General features: G+C 47.7%; 1 protein-coding gene across 4 annotated transcripts in view; it reads left to right on the top strand.

Annotated features, from left to right (window-relative positions):
• LOC309632091 (uncharacterized protein) overlaps positions 1 to 20747 on the top strand; it is a 204679-nt gene that overhangs the window by 172873 nt on the left and 11059 nt on the right. For 2 of the 4 annotated variants that reach the window (XR_014246721.1, XR_014246722.1), the window contains one exon: positions 11222 to 16396. The exons of the other annotated variants lie outside the window; for them this stretch is intronic. The gene's annotated coding sequence lies outside the window, so the exon portion shown is untranslated. Of the gene's footprint in view, positions 1 to 11221; positions 16397 to 20747 lie in introns of those variants that run through there. 4 annotated transcript variants of the gene reach the window in all.

Genomic DNA, 20747 nt, shown 5'->3' with positions numbered 1-20747 from the left:
CACATCCTTGCCAAAATTTGCTATTTGTAGATTTTTTGATAATAGTTGTTCTGACAGGTGTGAGGTTATATCTCATTGTGGTTTTGATTTGCATTTCTCTAATAATTAGTGTGTTGAATATCTTTTCATGTGCCTATTGGCCATCTGTATGTCTTCTTTGGGAAAATGTCTATTCAGGTCTTCTACCCATTTTTTAAACTGGATTGTTTGTCTTTTTGATGTTGAGTTATATGAGCTGTTTATATATTTTGGATATCAATCCATTTTCAGTCATATCATTTTCAAATGTTTTCTCCCATTCAGTAGATTGTCTTTTCGTTTTGTCCCATTCAGTAGGTTGTCTTTTCGTTTTGTCGAAGGTTTCCTTTGCTGTGACAGTAATTAACCTTTTAAATACATGCGTCTTGGACATATTTTTAATGATTTCCTTAGGATAGATTCCTTGCAGTATACTTATTCAGTCAAACAAGCTGAACTCTTTAAAGATTCTGGATACCCTTTGCCTGTTTGTTTTCTAGAAAATGTATATCAAGTCACACACATTCTAGCAATGGATGAAATGCCCGTTTCACCATAATCTCTTGAGTTTTACCTATTTTTAAATCTTTAGACAAAAACATTACATTATTTTTGGTTGATTTATTCAACAGCTATTTGATGAGTACCCACTCTGTGACAGGCATGTGGCATTTTTTCATGGCTATCCGTAAAGTTTAACTTCTTTATGTGTTTATGTTTATTAGTCCATTGTTTCCTTTTGTAAATGTTCTGTTCATGTCCATTACCAACTTCTCTGTTGGAGTGTAATTATTCTATAATGTATTTGAACTGTTCTGTAATTTATTTAGTCTTGTGTGTGTGTGTGTGTGTGTGTGTGCACGTGTGCATGTGATATTTGCAGAGAATATTTTTCCCAGCTTCTTTGATTTTTAATTTTGCTTATGATTTTTTAAGATATAGAACCTTTACATTTTATTTAGCTGAAAATGAAATGATTTTTGTCTGGTTTTTTTTTTTTCTTTGTGACTTCTGTTACCTTGGGCTTAGGAATTCCTTCCCACCCAGAAGTTGGAAAATATTCATCTAATTAAAAATTTAGAGAAACATTTTTTATGGAAAATCCACCAAATTAGAAGAAGTATGAGAAAAAGATCCAAATGGGGTTTTTTTTCCACAAAGTAGATCCCTCAACATTGTGTGCTGAGTCATCTGCATTTGCCCAGTTAATCTTTGGTGCTTCTTTTATATTTCAAGACCCTGTACTGTTATATGTAGCTGTAAGAGTCCATGAGTTTTGGTGGATATTAGCACCCGAGCGGAGATATGAAAATACTTTTTTTCCAACATCTTATTATAAAAAATCGCAAGCACACAGCAAAGTTGAAAGAATTTTACAGTGAACCCCCATATATACACCTACTAGATTCTGCAATTAATGTTTTAGCACTTTTTCCTTTATCATTTATCTATTCATGTAATACCTTTTAAACCTCCTGAATCATTTGAATTCAAAACTGGGCTCAAAGACATTTTCCTTCATTCTGTTTTTTCTCTAACTTGTAGGCTTGATTTCCAGGAAACTTTTAGCAATTTATATTAATACAGTAAAATAGTGAACATCCTAATAGATACCAAGAGAAACTGCTTGGTTTCTCTTAATTTCATGGATATGGTTTGATTTGTCAGCGTTATGATGATGATTCACATCACGATGGGTTTGTTTTTCAAACATCATTCTCTATTAAGGGCTCCGTCCTCCACTACAGTACAGTTGCTTTTTGTTCTTTTCAGATGGAACTGAAGAGGACATTGAAGAAAGGGATAGAAAGGCCACTCAGTAGACACCGAGATGCTTGTGGAAGTCTGTGGTGGGTGGGCCTTGCCAGAGCTGGCAAGGGGGCTGGCTGGGCCTCAGTGGGCTTTGAGAGAAGGCTTTTGCCGGAGTCAGCCACGTTCCCGAGCGGCTGCCATCAGGCTCTGCCGCTTGAGCCCTCAGCATGAAGGCTGCTTTGCCCAGGGCAGCCTGTCCCAGACCTGCCCTGCTAACGTTTGGCTTTGAATGTCCCTGGTTCACAGCGAGTGATCAGGATGAATAAACCTTAGGTCAAGGAGCTTAGTCACCTCTTTCCAGCCTAAATGATGAGCACCCTAAATTCCCATGAGTTTTTGGTGCTTGAAAGCATCTCAGCTTAGAGATGGGTTTGCAGCCATGTCTTAACAGCAGACTGACCTACTGCGTCTGCCTCTTGGTGCAGCATACACTTAGACGATGGAAGAAGGCACAACCTGCGTTAAAAGACTCACCCGTGGTCACCGCTAGAAATTAACCATGGTTTAATTTTTGTACTTTTTTTTCCCCATCCAAGCCTCAATTTCCTATATGCAGAATAAGGTGATTTCATTAGATTATATAGAAGATTTTTTTTCTTTATCCTAAACCTTTGATTTTAATCTAGAGCATTAAATGTAGGTCAGTATTCACCCCTTTCTCAGAAATCTGGGAAGACAGTTTTGTTTTGTTTTTTTCCAGTTTCTTTGAATAATACTTTCCAGGCTGTTAAGACCATCGATGAAGCTCACCAGACTCTGGATCTAGGGCTAGAATTGTAAAGCCGTTAGTTCCTTGTGAAAGGAATGAGAGGGCATTCCTGAGACGGCGCACAGGGGGAAGCCTTACTCACAGGAAGCATATTAGCTGACTAGCTGCTTACAGAGCATGTTCCCTCCTCGACCTCCGGGAGACTCATCCTGTGGTCCAGTGTCACCTTTGTTCTAAATTTTCTGCTCGTAGCGGATGATGCAATAGTATTTTAGAAGTCTAGCCAACGAGTGCTTTGAAATGGAAGGATAGCTATACTGAAAAAATTTAACATAATCTAAATTGATATTCTAGTAATATCAGTATTCAGAAGAGGCATCCTATTTGAGGGATTTTCAGGAAAAAGAAAAGTTCAAGAACCTGAGTTTTTCCCATGCCACTGTCCCCTCTCGCCTTTACACTCCAGCAAGACTCAGCTTGTTGCTTCCCAAACCCGCTGGGCCATTTCCTGTTACCCTCCCTTTGAACACGCGGCGCCTCCAGCCTTACCCCTCTGCCCACCTCCCGAACACCATCACGCCCCACCCAGCCCAGTGCTGCCTTTCACTCTACAGATACACAGATACTAAAGTATGGAGTTTATTTGGCTTTCATTAATTTGCCAGAAGCAAGGGGAGGGTAGTTACAAAGCACTACTCTAACCTGTTGTTTTCCACGCTATTAGAATGTAAAGCAGACTGATGTAAGAACCGGCTGTCCCCATCAGTCATCACCATGCTGTGCATAGGGTTTATGAATCGTCTTCTAAATCCACAGCTAGTTTTAAAATCTAGTTTCCGGGCTAGGTCTGCAGGAAATACGACTGTGAGATCATAAATGCTATGGAGTGAGTATGAAGTTATTTACCAGGTCCTGTTATGTTAGCACTTGGGAATCGTACGAAAGCTGCTTTGTAAGTTGGGTTGTACCTGTTTGGAACCTAGCATCTCCAAAGGGGTTAACATGTCAAAAATATAACTGGCTTTAAAATGAGTTTAAATTAAATTATAAAGTTTTTAAACATAAAATAAGGTTTGGGGTACATTCACAGGCAGTGGGATTATATAACAGGTTGGTAAGGAAAATAAGATATGTGAGGTACATCCTTAACTTTTTTTTTTTTTTAATTTTATTTATTTATTTATTTATGGCTGTGTTGGGTCTTCGTTTCTGTGCGAGGGCTTTCTCTAGTTGCGGCAAGTGGGGGCCACTCTTCATCGCGGTGCGCGGGCCTCTCACTGTCGTGGCCTCTCTTGTTGCGGAGCACAGGCTCCAGACGCGCAGGCTCAGCAGTTGTGGCTCACGGGCCTAGTTGCTCCGCGGCATGTGGGATCTTCCCAGACCAGGGCTCGAACCCGTGTTCCCTGCATTGGCAGGCAGATTCTCAACCACTGCGCCACCAGGGAAGCCCCATCCTTAACTTTTAAGATAGATGTCTTGAAGAGGAAACTCTAATGAAATACCCTATGGTGTTACTCTCAGGGATTTAAAAAAACAACAGAGGGCACAGAAACGATGTTTTAGGTAGATGGGGGATATTTTCCAGTACAGAATCTTTCATGTACTGATTTAATTGAGAGCCCTCTCATTTGACACTGAAGTATGAATATCATCACCACTGTGGTGATAACAGTGTCAGTTAGCTGTGACCTAATCTGTACCAACCATGACTAACCAAGGATTCCAGGTCACTTCGGTTGTATTTCCTATGGCCTCACTGTTCCGGGGGCAGGATTAACAAGGAATAACTCATTTCTGTGTTCAGGCCTCTAATTGTTCATTCATGTAAACAATAGGTGAGAATAGACCTGACCCAACACAGGTGCAAGAGATTAGTAATACTAACAACAGTAGGTAACACTTTTAGCTGGGCCCCATATGTCAGGCACTGGGCCGAGTACTTTACTTGGTTGTCTGTTTTAATAAACAATCCTGTGTGGCAGGTGCTATTATTATACCCATTTTACAGCTAGGAAACTGAGGCACAGAGAAATTAAGTTTTTTCTCCCAAGATTACACAGCTAGTAAATGGAGGAGCCAGGATCAAATCACAGAAGTCTGGCTCCTAAACCCAAGCTCTTAATTTGTATCCTATTCAGTTTCCATAAACCACTCATATTTTGGAAGTATTTTTATCCTTTGGGGCCACTCAATTTCATTTAGTCAATTATCTTTTGTAGTGGTTTTCATATATTAGGGAGGATGGATGCAGCCCCCAAAGCTGGGCATTATCGTGCCTTACCTTGCTCTGGATCTTCACCTGGTTACAGCTTGTCATTAACGATGCACGTTACCACAACCTGCCCCCACGGCTCCAGCCAACGCGCTTTCGGTAATAAGAGAGTAGTTATGTCCAAAAAAGGTAATTAACAAAGCAACTATCCCAGCTACCAAAAAAGCGATGAGGTGTGGCCCATGATGGAATCCCCTTTTCTTTTATTACTGGAAATGAATAGAATCATTAATATTGTGCCTTCCAGTAAGTTCAGGCCCTATAATTTAAGCGCACTGTCAGGACGCAGAAATCTGTCATCTTATGAGACTATTATTGCTTGGTAGACTGACTACATAATGCCTCAGTCAGGAAGAACGGGTTTTCCAGTGATATTGCACAAAGGCCCTTCATGCGTTGGTCTCATCTTTTGGCATTACCCCGTCCTTACCTCTATTCCATGGTCTCTGGTCCAGCCAGATGAAGCTGGTCATGTTTGCCCTCTGCGTGGAAGCTCTTTCCTTTCCTCTCTTCCTAGCCGACCACTACTGTTCTCTTCAGATGAAACGTCCTCCAGGCAGCCTTCCCTGACTGCTCAGGATCAGGTCAAGTGCCCCACATGCTTCCACAGCACCCTCTGCTTACCCTTTTGTGCACACATCATACCAAATTCTAACTTCCTGTTTCTTGTCTGTCTTCTCTGACTTGCGCTGGCCCTTTAAGAGCCAGGATTGGTATTGTTTACCTTTGGGTAAACACCCTAACACACAAGACAGTGCCTGACACATGGCAGGTACTCAGCAAATGTTCGAATGAGAGAGAGGTAGAAATGACATACTTGGTGACAAGGGAAGCTAATATATGAAATATCCAGTGTTGACAGTTCCTAAGGTACATTCATGATATTACCTGACTGAATCCTCACCGCAACTCTGGGAAGTCAATTTCTTTAACCCCGTTGCACTGACATGGAAACATCAGCTTACCCCGGTTCATATACACAGTTTGTAGGTGGGAAAGCCAGGACTTGAGCTTAGGTCTCTTACGCCAGGTCTTACGTTCTGACATACCACGTGAATATTCCAAGGCCGGTCTTAGTTCAGGTATTAGACTCTGTAACAAAGCAGTGTGTCATTCTTGTCCTCACCAAGTAGATCCAGAGGGAGAATCAACAGGTTTTAATTTCTCTCCCTTTTAATGTCTTCCTTGGCATCCTCCTACCCCCCCATCCCCACCCACGTTTCCAGGGAAAGCTTTACAGTGACCTGTGATGGATCCTTTCCAGGTTTCTAGGTGTTGACGGTGAATCTTTTGTATGCAGACCAAGCTGGCTGCTGCTCTTATTTGGAGGAGGGGAGTAGTAGAGCTTTTGGAAAAATGGAGAACTGCGGGGGTTCTGGTAAAGCTCTTGAGCAAATTGAGTAAGATCCTGGTGTATTAGGGAGTACGAAATGAGCAGGGTGGGAGGTGTGTGTGTCTGGGCACCGAGAAAGTGAGCAAGAGGATAGGAGTCGGGGGCTGGTTCGGTTGACAAGTTAAGAGGCTGTTGAGAGGTTGCTGGCTGTGTAATTGACCAGTTGAATAGATCTTAATGTCAGACTGGGGTGTTCTCCACGGGCCTGCCGGCGGGGGCGGGCTGGGGCGGGCGGCAGGGCAAACTAGTGAGCTGGCAGCATCTTGGACACACAGGGCTAGGTGTGACGGACTCACCTGGAATGCAGGGCCTGTGTCATTTCCATAAGCAGGTAACCTGCGGAATACAGAGTCAGACAGAGAGAGAGATTTGGGCAACGTTTCCTAAACTTTAAAAGTTCAGGATTTAATACTCAGCCCTGCTCTGTTCTAGGTACTCCTGGGAATGTTGTCAAAGGGAGGAATTTTTAATTTCACACAGAAATTAATTTTGCCACCACGATAGAACGTTAGACAAAGTTCATAAATTCCTCCAGCGGTGGTTTGGAGTGTCAGTTATGGACGTCTCCTTTTGTACCTGGTTATCCACAGTAAGAAGCCATCCCAGCATTTTATTATGGTTTAACTGGGGGGTGGGCAAGGTCAGGATGAGATGGCAATGCAGTTAGAAGTACCTTCTACAGGACATTCACAGATCAGAGTGACTCGGAGGTCAAGGCAGGCTGGCGTCATTGTTCATTCAGTCAACAAAGATTTCTTGAGCAGCTGCTGTGTGCCAGGCACTAGTCAGCACTGAGAAGATGATGACAGTGATCTCTGTCACCATGGAACTTGAGTAAATGCATAGAAAAGCAGTCTATTAAAACTCAGGCTCCATGAGACGAGGGGAAAGGTGCTCTGTGATGCAAGAGGGCCTTCCTTTCAAGTGGTTCTGTGAGGAGGTGATCTCCAAGGTTAGAGCTGCAGGATGGGAAGGAATGTGTGGGCGGAGGAGTTGGGGGGAAGGTTCCAAGCGTGGAGATCAGCACGTTTAAGAGGCTCTGGAGTGGGAAACGAGTCTGGCCTTTGAAGATCAGGAAGAAGGCAGGTGTGGCCCAGGTGAGAGAGGGGCAAGCAGGTGCAGCCCCTCAGAGGCCTTCAGCTTGGTCCCTCCCTGCTCTGGAAGGTGTCCATCCCAGAGGTCTCAGGGACATGCTCAATGACCCCCGGAAGTGTCCGCGGCCCAGGCACCCAGGCTCTTAGGAGAGCCCTTGTCCCCCTTGCCACCTTCCTCTCCTGATACTGTCACTTGTTGAGGGGAATAAACAAGGATATACAGCAAAAGCAGATTTTAGTGAAACCAGTAGTCATATCAGGTGCCCCAAAGTGTGAGAATATGCCCACAGGACTATACAGTGACTTTAAATGGAACTGGGTTTAAACCGATGATCTGCCCGCCGTACCGTGGGTCACATGTGCCAGTCTTGTGAGCGGGAACACAGCCAGGCGGCAGGATTTAAACAAAAATCTTGGTCAAGGCTGCAAAGTGAAACCTGCGTTCTTGGCCCCCAAGGTTCTGGTGGTCCGCCGAGCGGTGGAGCTGTTTCCGTGGGCGGGGCGGGAGAGGCCCTTTTCTGACGTTAAACCTCCTCCCGTCTGGGCCTCCCCAGCGAGCAGCCCGGCGGCCTCCTGCTCAGCGAGTCCCCCCCCTCCCGAGTCCCGTGTGGGAAGGGAGTGCTCCCCCGCGCTGCCCGTGAGGTCGGGGCAGGCCTCTGGCCACGCGTCCCTCCTCTTTTTCCGCGCACCCTCGCCCTTTGAATCACCTCGCCCCCATTTTAGAAGAAATGAACTTCGAAGCTGGGGGGTGGGGTGAGGCCAGGAGGAAGAGAGCGCTGGGACGTGTTGTGTGAGCACTGGTCCTGATCCTTTTTGTCTTTTACTACCTGTAGGGGCAGGTGGACGCGGAGAAGCTGCTGGCAGGAAGGGCTGATTGTTCTCAAGGTTATGGGTTATGCAACAGAGCAGAAGAGCTTTGAGGATGCAGGAGGAGGTCAGAGCAGCTTGTCCACAAGGCATTTTACGCAGAAGTTTCCCTTTATATAAGATTTTATTGGCTTGACTGTCATTAAGAATTCCTGTGCCCGCATTTAGCTGGATCTCTGGGGTGAGTCGTTATTGCCAGTCTGCAGGTAAAGTAAGCGATTTCCTTTAAAGGACTCTACTTCCAAAGTTTTCCTGAGATGCCAGGCTGAAGCAGGTACCCTTGGCGCCTGTGTTTGAATAGAATGTCATTATATCCTAGTCTGTAAATTTGTCCTCGAGTCCGTGAGAAAGAAAAAAAGGAGACTATTCCGCCTTCTTTATCCAGTTACGAAGTGCAGGTAGACGGTGATGTAATAGATTCTGTGGACCAGGCTGTGCTGAGCTTGCGTCTGGGACAGGGACCAGACGGATGAGAGTAGAAGCAGAAGGTATTTTTAGTCTGTCAGGGCTGCTCTGAGACACGGGTTCCTCCCCTACCGCAGTACTTCCCAGCGGGAGGTTCAGTGCCAGGCGCACTTGCTCTGGTTCACTTCACTTCTATATTATGCTTTCAAATATTCATGAGGCCTGGTGGGCTGCCGATTTGATGAAGCAGCTTTGAAACCCACACGATTCAGCTCGAGTCTGTGACATTGCTTAGAGGGCCTCTCAGAGGGCTCTGTGTCCCACCCAGGGACCAGTGCCTTCCCTCTGAGGTGTGGTTTTCTCTGGAAATCGGGGCCTGGGGACATAGTTCACTCTTTTTCTCTTTTCCTACACTGAGGTGATTCAGGCACACGTGGAAGTTCTGATGCTGACATGACCTCTACAAGTAGGTTCTTGAAATTTGGGGTGAACCGATTTAAACCACTAGCAATGGTAAATCAATTGAACGCTTCAGTGAGGTTATAAATCAAGTACAACTTGCAAAGTGATAAAAGGAAGGGATCCTGTCTGGAATGTACCAGCTGTCTCTAGAATCACTTTTGCAAGCTGAAGAGCTTCTGCCTATAGTAAGAAAAGTGTAGGTCAATTTCCATACAAGGGTTTTTGCCTCTTTGGTAAACTTCTGCTTGGCTGGTTGTTGTTTTGATTGAGGGCCGGTCCGTCTCTCTGGCCCTCTGAGCAAGTGGTGCCAGTAAGAGCACAGAAAGCACCACGTACTGTATGGAGGAAGCACTGGGTGGGATTAGGAGGCCGGATCCCTGTCTCTTCCATCCAATCCCTGCCCCCTCCCCAATATCCACGCCAGCCCGTGAGCACCAGTGACCCTGGGAGGTTCCCGGGCCTCTCCCTCTCGCTCTTGATATAAGATGAGACAGGATATAACCTACAGGCCCTGAAGTCAGGCTACCTGGGTCTGCAACCCGCTTCTGCCACTTGCTGGCTGTGTGACTCTGGGCACATTAACGTTACTTAATGTCTTGGTGCCTCAGTTTCCTAGTCTGTCAAATGGGAGTAGTACCCACCTCACAGACTACTGTGAGGCCTGAATGGGTTAAAGTGTGTGGAGTGCCTGCAAGGTGGTTTGCCTTTCTTGGGAAGGATCACAAACGCTGGTTCCAGTGATGGAGTCTCTTGTTACTTTCTCCTACCTCTTCAGGCAAATAGACCTACGTGGTCACGAGAGCCAGTCAGAGCAAGTGACAACCCAGGAAGCCCGAGGGGCCCTGGGTTGGGGTCTTGGTGCCCTCTCTGTGCCTGCCTTCCTCCCCGGCTGCTTACACAGCAGCCCTCGCCTCCCCAGGAAAGGCTCAGCCCCACGCAGAGCACAGGCCCCAGCAGCCCCCGCAGATAACTGCGCAGGGGGACATGGGGTCTCAGGTGGGCAGTGTCGCTGACCTGGGGACAGTGCCCCTGGGCCTGTCGAGGTCCCGGCAGCATGTGCCAGTTTCCTGCAGTTTCAAGGATCATTGTCAGACTGGGTCATGGGGCCAAGCTCTTTACTAGCTGGTTCTCCTTGGTGAAAACTGAAAACTTTTCCTTCTCAGTCTACGTTTTCAAACACCCAACACACTTCTCTGAGGGCTTGGCTGGCTACCCTTCAGATATCCCAGTGAGAGACAAGACCACCAGTTTTCATGCTGCCCACACCTCTCCACCCCCCAAATCACCTGATACTCCATGCTTTCTACAGAGGTTCTCAGTGGGAGAAAAGTTATGTTTGTGGGGCAAGTTCAGAGAGCTTGTGTCTCCTTTCCAGAATTTACTTGGTGGCTCTGCCCTATGTGGTGGAGAACCCTGTTCTCTTAAGTTTGGGTGGTTCCACCCAACCTCCACCGGGAATTACATCTTTAAAGGCTGCCTGGGCAGGAGAGTCCGGGACTCCCTTGGGGATTGGCGAGGGGCATCTATGAATCCAAGGGGGGAGCTGAAGAGGTGAGCAATCTGGGAAGAGAAAGCCAGGTCGAGGGCAGGTGAAGTTGTGCTGATTGCCTTGTAAGTCACAAACCTGAAGTTTTGTCAGATCTCTGGGTAAGGAGAGAACCACCCTGAATAGATAACAGTGTCTTAAATCGACTTTACAAGGAACTAAGCTGAGAATGGTAGATATTCTTCATCACTCAAAATTGTTAGTCCAAAAGGCCTAGAAAAGGCCAGCCCCTTCTGGTGGTTAAAACCAAGTGCTCCCAGTTTTCTGCACAAAAACCTGGAAATTCTCTCCCGGCATCCTGAAGGGTCTGGCCATGGAATGGCTGTGTGAGGCTGCCCCCTTGGGGCCAGCATCAGCAGTGCGTGTGTAACCTGTTGATGGAGGCTCTCTGAAATAGTCATTTTATTAAAGGTCTTTTGAAAAGACTTTTCTCAGTCACTCTCTCTCTACACGTGTCACTCCATATCCAGGGCTTAACCATTCTGCTTTGTTATCTTTCTAATCCGTACTTTGCCCTCTTTGGACTCCAAGGTCACTACTTTCCAGTAAGCTCTTCCACTGGCCTTCCAACTGATCTTTTTAAAATGTAAATCTGATTGTCTTTCTCTTACTCAGAGCCCTTTAATGGCTCCTCCTTTTCCAGGTTCCAGTGCCTCTCTCAGAAGATCCCTGAAGCCCGCTTCTCTGCCCCGGACCACGTCTTTACCTGTGTTCCTCTCTTTTCCTCATCCGTTCATCTGCTGACACCTGTGCATTCTTAGGAGTCGTCTCAGGTATCACCTCCTCCAGGGAGCCCTCTGGATTACATTAGATAATGTGATGTAGTAAGAGGGAGGAGGGGAGGGAGAAAACGTGAGCACACTGCCTTATAACCAAGTGCTTTTCTTCCCCTCCCACAAGACATAAGCTACCTGAGAGGGGAGACTTTTTTTCTCTGTGTCACAGTGTCTGGCATATCACTGTTGCTCACCACTATAGAGGGAATAAAGGGAGGCAGGATAAAAGCAGGCGAAGACCCAGATCACTGACTAATTCCTCTTGGGCGTGATGGAGCTCAGGAAAGAACTAAGCTAAGCTCCAGGCCCGAGAGTAAAGGCACAGCCAGTCAGTGCGGGTGAAGAGAAGTGCATCACCTCGCGGAGCAGGCCAGCTAACCTCTCCTTCCAGCCCGCCCTCCTGCTGCTCACTCAGAATGCTTCTGTGGAAGAGTCCAGAATCCATGGCAGGACCCACCCACCTATATTGCACACCTTTTTGATATGTGCCCAAAGTACCATCCAGAGTCTAGGTCTCAAGAATTATTTGCTGATGGACTTAATTACTTATTTGACAGGCGGCAAGAGCACATCCTGAAGTGTCAATTAAGACCTGTGTTAAATCAAATGTACTTCATTCAATTTAAAAAAAAAGAACAGGGAAGAAAAAAAAAAGGCGTGTGTTTCTGACCGTCTGTGGGTATGAGGCACTGCGCTGGCCACTGTGGGCCAGCAGAGAGAAGGCTTTGCTCTGTGCCTGCAAGGAGCTGACCGTCTAGCCGGGGAGAAGACAGAGCATGCAGGCCACGTTAGGGAACGAGATAGCAGATGTGAACGTGTCACAAGGCAGTGTGTGATTAATTGCCAAACAAAGAGCTCAAGAATGTGGTGGTGACTGAGCAAGATAATGTATGTCCAAGTGCCTCAGCCCTTCAGCACTCCTGACCCCAGCCAGCCCTGCCGTCCGCCTCTCTCACACCCTGTTGATCCACCTCATACAACGTAGGTACTCGGCCAGTGCAAAGCCCCTCACGCCCAGGCCCCGGCCCACCTCCCAGCCCCGTGTGCCCCGCAGCCCTTCAACCCAAAGCTGCAGAGATACCGAAGAGAACTCGCCGTCTTATTTCTGTAGCACCTGCCTTCCTTCCTTGTCCAACCTTGTCCCTCCGTTAAAACCCTCCTTTTCCTTCAAAATTCAGCCTAGAGTTACTCCGTAAAGCCTGCTGAGTCTGCAGGCAGAGCTCCTTCCACTAGGTGGCGATGCTCGCGTGCTTCTGTCCTGCGAGGGAGGTAAACTCCTGCTGCAGGGACGGTGTCTTTTCCCTTCATACTCGGAGCACCTGACATGCTGTCTGACGTGGAGCACACGTCCCTTAAGTGTTTGTCGTTGACTGAAAGGACTTAACACATTGGAAGGACTGAGTAAACATCGGTTGGCTTTGCACGGTTAAGATGTTAAGTGCTGTGAGTGCAGGAGAGGGTGACATGCCCGAGTGGTCCAGGGAGGCTCCGTAGAGCGAGAAGGGAATATTGAACTGAACCTTAGCGGTTTTGTACACCTGAAACTGGCAAAGAATGAGAAGGATCCCAGGTGGAGTAGCTCAGTGTCTGTGGCTGCTGGCAACCCACCCGGCCTCTCAAAACAGAAAAACAGACCAGAGGGAGGGAGCCCCGCAGAGTGGGGCGGTGGAGGCAGCCGATTTCAGTTGGAGCAGAGGGTTTACCTAAAGGAAGTCGAGAGGATGCCCTGGAGAAAGTTTGGACTTAGGCGGAGGAAAGACCTCAAAAGCAATGGGCTATCTTGCTGGCAGCGGATGCCCTTTGTTACTTTTGAAAACCATGGTGACTTGATCAAAGTGGTGTTGAAAGTGGGAGCTGCCCTGTGGCCCTGCCTTCATTTTATACCACAGCCAGAGGCCCAGGTGGTGACCAAGATGCTTAGCCCCCAGGTGTGAAGCCCCTCTACTACACAGAGCCTCACCTGGAAAGGCTGGACTTTCTATAAACAAAGGTTTTCCTTCTGACGCTGCCCTTGACCTGGCTCTGAGCTGTTGATTCTTTGGGTCCATTCAGCTCTGTCCTGTCCTTCTACCCTCGTGACTGGCAATGACCCGGAAAGTGGCAGCACCCCTGCAGCAGGTGGCCTCCAGAGCTGAGTCACCGCCCTGGGAACGGTGCCCTGGCACACCGGGAGTTCTCCACCTCACCCGGCTCTGCAAGGCTCTCAGGGCACCGCCAGAGCTGCGGAGAAAGCTTTATGCATCTAGAGTGTCACCGAGCTGATAGGAAAGTGAAATAAAGGCAATTGAAGACCAAAAAGGAAACTGTCCTAATGGTAGTTTCTAGCTGGTATCTTTGGCAAAGTACAGAGAGTTTTTCTCACAATTATACTTATGGGCTGTGGTTGTTTCATTTGAACGTACCATAATTATCCATTTACGGATATCTTTAAGAATGGAATGAAGAGGATTTTAAAACGATGGTTTAAGATTCTGTTAGACCTTGTAAATTAAGAGAGCTTAAGGAATAAAATGATATGAAGAGATATCTTAAGCTGTCGATATTCTCGGAAATGAGCAAATGAGGTTTAAGGTTTTTTTAAGTTTTCTTTATCATTCATAGATACTCTGATGGCTATTGTCTTTAAAAAATTATGGTGCTTTTAGTTCATCCCAGAGAAGATAAAAATGTAGTGTTGTTCTTGAAAGGAGGGTTGTTTTTTTGTTTGTTTTTGTTTTTGGTGTTTTTTTGTTTTGTTTTAAGTCTGGCTTGTTTACTACACCAATGAATAGAGATGACCTCAGTCTAAAAAAACAAGTTAACCATGATCTCTCTCCTTGCCTGGCAAAATAAGCCTTTTTCAAGTAGCAAAAGAAGTGCAAGTCTGACTACCAAGTCATCATTTTAGCTGATTAGATTTTCCAAAAGACAAAACAGAAGGCCCTCTACATTTTCACAACTGAATAGCTCTTAGGAAATACTCCCGGCTTGCTCAGTTCCTATAAGGCCGTAACAAGTTTGGTGACAATCAGACAGTTGCCTGAATGCGAATGCTCTGTGTGGTTAACTGTGCTGTGGCCACTGTGAGCTTTCAGAATCGGAGAAAACAGCATCACGTCTCTTGCTTTTTGAGTATGCAGTTCTTTAACTTAAAAAAAAAGCTTCATTTTTTAAACTTCACACATCGTGTGCCCAGGTATTCTCTACAGCTGAAGTGTCCCTGAAGGCAAAAACCCAGTCATTTTCTTGGGCAAATTGTCTTGAGCACTGGGTGTATGCACATGCTCTGACCACCTTGGGGCAGTTTTCAGCAGGGCCAGGGAACTCGCTACTTAGTTGCCAAAGATGCTGTGAGCTGTGACCAGGAAGTTGGGTTTTCTCTGTTATTATATTGTTTACTTTCCATGAGCCACACAAAACTACGGACGGTCCACAAGTGTTCCCAGTTTCTCGAAGGCAGGAAGAATTAATGCAGCTTCTACTAGCAACCAGAGCCATATCCTGATTCCTACAACCTTTATGATCTCAGATCAATAAAGACCAAATTGAAATGCATTTGGAAGTCAGAGGTCAGTTGGTTCTAGAATCCATTCCAATCTAAAGAATCTCTAGACTCACTGGATTTGAGCGTGCAGTTTGGAGAGAGGATTTTAAAAAGAGGGCAGCTTTATTCTTTATTTTTTGACCTGTGTTGGGAGGGAGAACTAATCTGCTTTGGGGGTGGAAGTTGCAAAAAAGCCGATCCCAGTGACCATACAGAAAGATTAATGAGCATTCGCCCCGGACTTGGCATGGCCGCCTGTAAGGAAGCCGGCAAAGGGTACCAGCCTGACGGCGTTGAAGCATCAGAGCGTCAGAAGGCTCTTGAGAAGCACTCAGGCCCTGAGGAGTTAAAAAGGCAGAGACAGCCAGTCAGCAAGTGCCCGTCTGGGCATGGATTTGTTTTTCCTGCCCTTCTGAAGTCAGAGCCAACATTCTTCATGGTTTTGAGTGATTCAGAATGTCTCTTTCTTGGCAGGGCCACTTTCCAGTCATGGGCTTACGACTGAAGCCCCTTAGGTGCCGGCCAGAGTGGAGACCAGCCTCACACTTCATGTCACATCTTAGAATCATTTTAGAGCACAAGGGAAACTGTCACAGACAGCTGCTTGTTTCAGAGATGAGGAGACTGAACCAGGGGCCGTGGTCGGCCGGAGGTCACGGCGCGGGAAGGAGAGGCCGGTGGGAGCCGGGCCGCCCTCCTCTGTCCACACAGCTCGTGTCCCAGCCTGGCGGGAGAGGCTGCTGCCCTTGGATGATGCTTAGAAAATGGCTTAGGTCAGAAAGGAGAACCTCATTTGTACGGAATGAAACAAATCAGTTACTTACTTGTGTAGACAGCTTCCGCCCGACCTCCTTTGTCAGCCTGGTGAATTTATTAGCTCCTGGGCTTCCAGAAATAAGAAGGATAGAATTTCTATCTATGTGCCGAAATGGGAGACTTGATAGACCCCTTTCTCCTTCTTTTTTTTGGATGAGAATTAACTTATTTCACGCTGGTTTTTTTTTTCATGCTGGTTCTTAATAAACAAACGTCGACTCCTTCCCACAGGAGACAGAATTGAGCAGTGTTCTGAGAGCACACTGTGCTCTGCGGGGCACTGAGTGAATGTGATGTTCAGAAGATGCTCTAGAAGCTTGCACGTGTCTCCTGGGAATAGAAGGGCGGTGGAGATGGGGCAGGGGAGCCGCCGCTGGAGGAGCAGCGACTCACCCTCCCTGCTTGGCCAAGGACTGCAGGCCAGGCCTCGAGAAGCCCACGGGAAAGAACTCGGTTCCCCGTGAGCCCCGGCGTGAACCAGTGACCCCTGCTGGGCCCACGCGCCACCATGTCCTCCGACACCCCCCGCCCCACTTCCGTGTCCACAAGAGCTGCAGAGAAGGACATGCCAGGTCCCTAGCTCTCTGCCAGCGGCTTCCCCGATCCCCTAGGAGGACGATGTCGCCTGTCTTTGTATAAGGACAACACCCTGAACCAAGAGAGGGATACAGTTACTCATCTGAGGAGGAAAACCCAGTCAAAGGAAGTTTCCCACCCAAGGCCTCGTGGGGTGGGGGGTCGCGGGGTGGTGGTGGGGGGCAAGTGCTGCAGGGTCCTTCCAGGTGGCGCGGAGGCAGCTGTTACAGATCGCTTTGTTGTGTTAACCGCGTGATGATTGCGTTAACTAAACATGTCAGAAGTATCAGTGAAGCACATCCGACAAGATGTTTTCGTGGGAGGAGCCATCCCGTAGTGCCAACAACAGTAAGTGCCGCCTTCCGTCCTCCCAGCCCTGGGAGACAGCGCGGAGGGCAGTCAGCTTGTGTTTTGCTTCTGAGCATGATTTTACGGGATGAATAACAACGTTTTCCTCCCCATCACCTATATTGTCTTCATTCTTAAGGTAGACAATGTATTTTAAAGAGAGGTGGGAAGAAGCGTTTGGCCGTGTCCCTGCCAGCTTTCCCGGGCATCGCGCTCCAGGGCGCTGGGCCGTCCCTCCACGTGCTGCACACAGAGGTGGCCCCAGGGAAGGCCAGGGCGGTGGTTTAACTACGTCTGCCTCGGATTTTTTAAGTACTGGCTTTATTTGTATGGGCTTAAAAAATTATAATCTAGCAAATTTTTCAAATTTAAGCCGTGGGTAAAATTTTCCTAGCAGAAAATTACACGGTAAGCTGGAGAAACGGAATAGAAAGCTGCACGGGGTTCTCCTTAAGGTTTTTGTATTCTCATGGGACTCGAAGGCGCCTCGGGCCTCGTGAGACCCTCGTGAGACGAAGGGACTGGGGCGGAGGGTGTGGAGCTGCCCCTCCCCGAGTGTCTTGCGCACCTGCAGAGGGCAGCATCTGAGCTGCGCAGGCGCTGCATCTCCAGCTGATGTAACCCAGCGCCTCAGATGCCCGCGTTCCCCACAGACGGGTACCCGTATACCCTGTTCATCAAGGCATCCTGAGAAAGGGGCTCCCAGTCTCTCTGGGGAACCCAAAGGAACCGACCACCCTAGTATATTCTTGCCCACTCCTCTGCAGACATGGAGGAAGTTAGGAGGCCCTGGGAAAGCTTATTATCCTGACCCCAAAATCTGGTGCCTCACCTGTGGGCCCATAGCCCCTAGAGTTTCCCCTGTCCTAGAACCTAACCCACTGTCAGAAAAACTGCCTGCTTGTCTGGACCCCCGCTAGCCTGCTGAGGCCGTGAGGACTGGCGCCCTGTCTTGTTCACTTTGTGTCTCCAGCATAGCGCTTCCCACGTAAAATCCAACAAACATCTGTTTCTTCTGTTCTTCATAAATTTCGTGTGTTTTCTCATCTCCTGCCACCCCAGATCTCAGTTAACTTTCACTGTGTGAGTGTGCGCGTGTGGGGCATACATACGTGAGCTCACGCTCTCACACACACACACACCCCCCGACTGCAGTCCTGTGTGGCCTCAAATCCCTGGCAGTCTAATTTCCCAAAGGCCCCAGATGCGGTGGCATTCCCCCATTCTCACTGATGTCACCCCCCGCTGCGTTTAACAATGCTAGCATCCCCTCCCGGAAACCCTCCCGTTCTTCCACCTGCCCACGTGACGCCTGTGGAGCCCAGCTCAGGCCCCTTTCCGCTTCGAACCCCACCCTCCCCGCCCCCTCTAGCCAGCCCCACGCTCACCCAGCCCTAAATGACTGCTGTGCTCTCCTCTGTGTGCACCCTGCAGCAACTTACCTGTTCTGTGTGTGAGACGTCACTCCGCAGTTCGATTGTAAGGTCGTGTGCAAGTGCGTCCACGTCATCTCCTTACCTGGTTTTCTAGTGTCTAGCCCAGTGCCGGGCTCTTAGGAGGCAATCAGTGAGTGCCTGCTGATTGATTTTGAAGCATCTGTCTTTATCAGTAGTACTGAGAAGTGACTCGTGGCTCTGTAGCACTGCTGTTGTTAATCCCTCAGTGAGAGCCATGAGTGTCCCAGCCCCTCCCTGGACGTGGCCCTAAGTTGGCCCCCATACAGGCTGTTTTCCTTTGGAGCCCTTGTTACATCCTATCATCATCTGTTTATTTGTTTACTTACACTGGACTCACCTGCCTTGCTTGCTCTCGTGTCCTCCGAGCCTCATTCAGCTCCTGCTACGTTGTTATCTCGGTGAATCCGTGATGCGTGAATAGATGGCGGGACATGGTTAGAATATCCTCATCCCAGTTTCAGATTGTATCTGTCTTGTCTTTTCTTGGACTCTCGACTCCTTGCTGCAACATCCCTTGGCTTATGTGCTACCCTTTCCCGCCAGAGAAGCCCCCAGACCCACAGGTTCTGTGTACTGATGGCCAATATTATTTCAGTCTTTCACACCAACTTTAACATATTGATTATAATGCCTTAGGAACTGTTATCCAGAATGTTAGATGAGCCATCCCCTCACGGGGAAACTTGGGGGTGACGGGGTTAGTTGACATTTATTGAAGGTCTGTGTACCTACCGTGTGTCTCATTTGAGTTAGTTATATTTTCACAACTCTGAGAATTAACATTATTATTTTCACTTTATAAATAAAGAAACTAAAGCTCAAAAGGGTTAAACAGTGTGCCCAAGCTGTGTAACAAGTGACAGAGGGAAAATCTGAATCCTAGTCTTTCAGATCTCAAAGTTTATACTGCTCGTCTCTCTGTTCCCAGTTAAATGGGCCATTAAATGGGAGGTTGCTTAATAGCACTTGAGGTTAAAAAGGCAGCGCATAAGTACTAACTCAGATAAGCTAATGCTCATGAGGAAAGGCAGAGATAAGGAAACGATGCTCATTGGTAGGTTGATTCTAAGCAGGGATTGACAAAGGTTGGCTTCTAACACCTTAAAAGTTCAAAAGGGTGACCGCTGAGCACCTAAGAAGACCACCTTTGGGGGCTCTGTGACGGGGCTGTCAGTGGAGAGTGTAGGTTGACCCCTGACCCCCACCCCCACCCCGAGAAAGCAGCAGGAATCCCGTTAGCGAAGGGTGCTCACTGGCTCTCGCTCTCCCCTTTGGTGATGGGCTCAGTACAAGCCTCAGCACCATACTTAGATTAGAGCAACTGTAGAAGGCACAGACTTCCAGTGCTCATGGGAAGTGGGGAGGGCAGAGAAGTTATGGGAAGCTGAAAATGCCTCTGTCACACTTACATCCTCATAGTTAAGAAACCTTAGCACCAACTCATACAGTTTTCTTGACCAGACCTTTCTGTGCTCTGGTCTCCCCAAGAGCAGATGATGTCCGTGCATCTAAGTCATAAGAGGCTGCAGGCACAGGTCCCAAGTTCCTCAAGAGAAGTGACAGCAAGGATGGAAGAAGCATAGTGCAGAATTAGGCTTTATCACATGCTTTTACAAGAAAAGGTTAATTGAAGGAGGACTTCCGAGCAGCTTAAATGAACTATTCCAAATACTTTTCCAAAGACTGAAAAGCTCCCAGAAAACAGCAGACTGGCATTCCCCACAGTCTGATGCACGTCTCAGCCACTGTCAAAAAGGGAAAGAGCTCCTCCTCTCTGACTTGGGTCCTATCCTCATTTTTATGATCAGACAATTTTGGAAACATGCTATCATTTTATAACGTTGTTTAAATATTCCAGAATCGTGTGTGACTCCACGTCGGCTTGAATTGTGTGTGTTTACCCTGATAGATCTTCCTTCCCATGTGTACTTCTCCACTTGCTTGATTTTTTTTAGATTGATTTTTCTGTTGTAAGACACTACTGAATATACCTGTTGGTTTTCTCAACCGTTTCTCTTACTGGTCAAGATCCTCTTGAATTTCAATCCCAGCTCTGAAGAATCTCCCTGACATAGTGTGTCCCTGTTGTGACGGCATCTTGAAGCACCTGAGCACAGTCCCGCTCAGTAGCGCTCGGCTGAAAGGTCACGCCTGTGAACCAGGTCTGACGCGTCCGCTGGTGAGCAAGCCTGCTCTCTGGCCTTGGCTGTGTTTAAGTTCCTCCTCCGAGGGGTTGTAATCATTAACTTAGACATTTCAATAGGCAGTCACTTGACAGACTTTCCTGCATGGCACTGCTGAGTCACTCAGCCTCTCGCTGGCTGAAACGTGAGCGTTTGAGAGCCAGGCCTCCCTAAGGAACCTTCCTTGGAGCTGCTCTGAAGCCCTCCCAGGAGCTGGGCAGGTCCCGTGTGCGGAAGACTCGAGCGTTCCCTCGAACAACCAGCTTTCAGGAACGAAGACCTCGACGACCTGGGCTCCCGCTCCTGTGATGTGGTGAAAGGTGCTTTCCACCTTTAGAGTTAGACCACAAAGGAGAGTGTCACCCGGATCCTGTTCTAGATTGTCCTCCGCCTGATTCCCAAGCAGGAAAAGGTCAAATTTACAGACTCGTGCTGCCCTCTGCTGGCCCTCTGGAGTCTGTGCCGCTGCGGCAGGAGGTTGCAAAACCAG

This window comes from Balaenoptera borealis, assembly GCF_965194805.1.
Source record: "Balaenoptera borealis genome assembly, chromosome: 7".
Classification (NCBI taxonomy): Eukaryota; Metazoa; Chordata; class Mammalia; order Artiodactyla; family Balaenopteridae; genus Balaenoptera; species Balaenoptera borealis.
The sequence above is the reverse complement of the archived record's forward strand: the minus strand, read 5'-3'. Positions and strand labels throughout refer to the sequence as shown.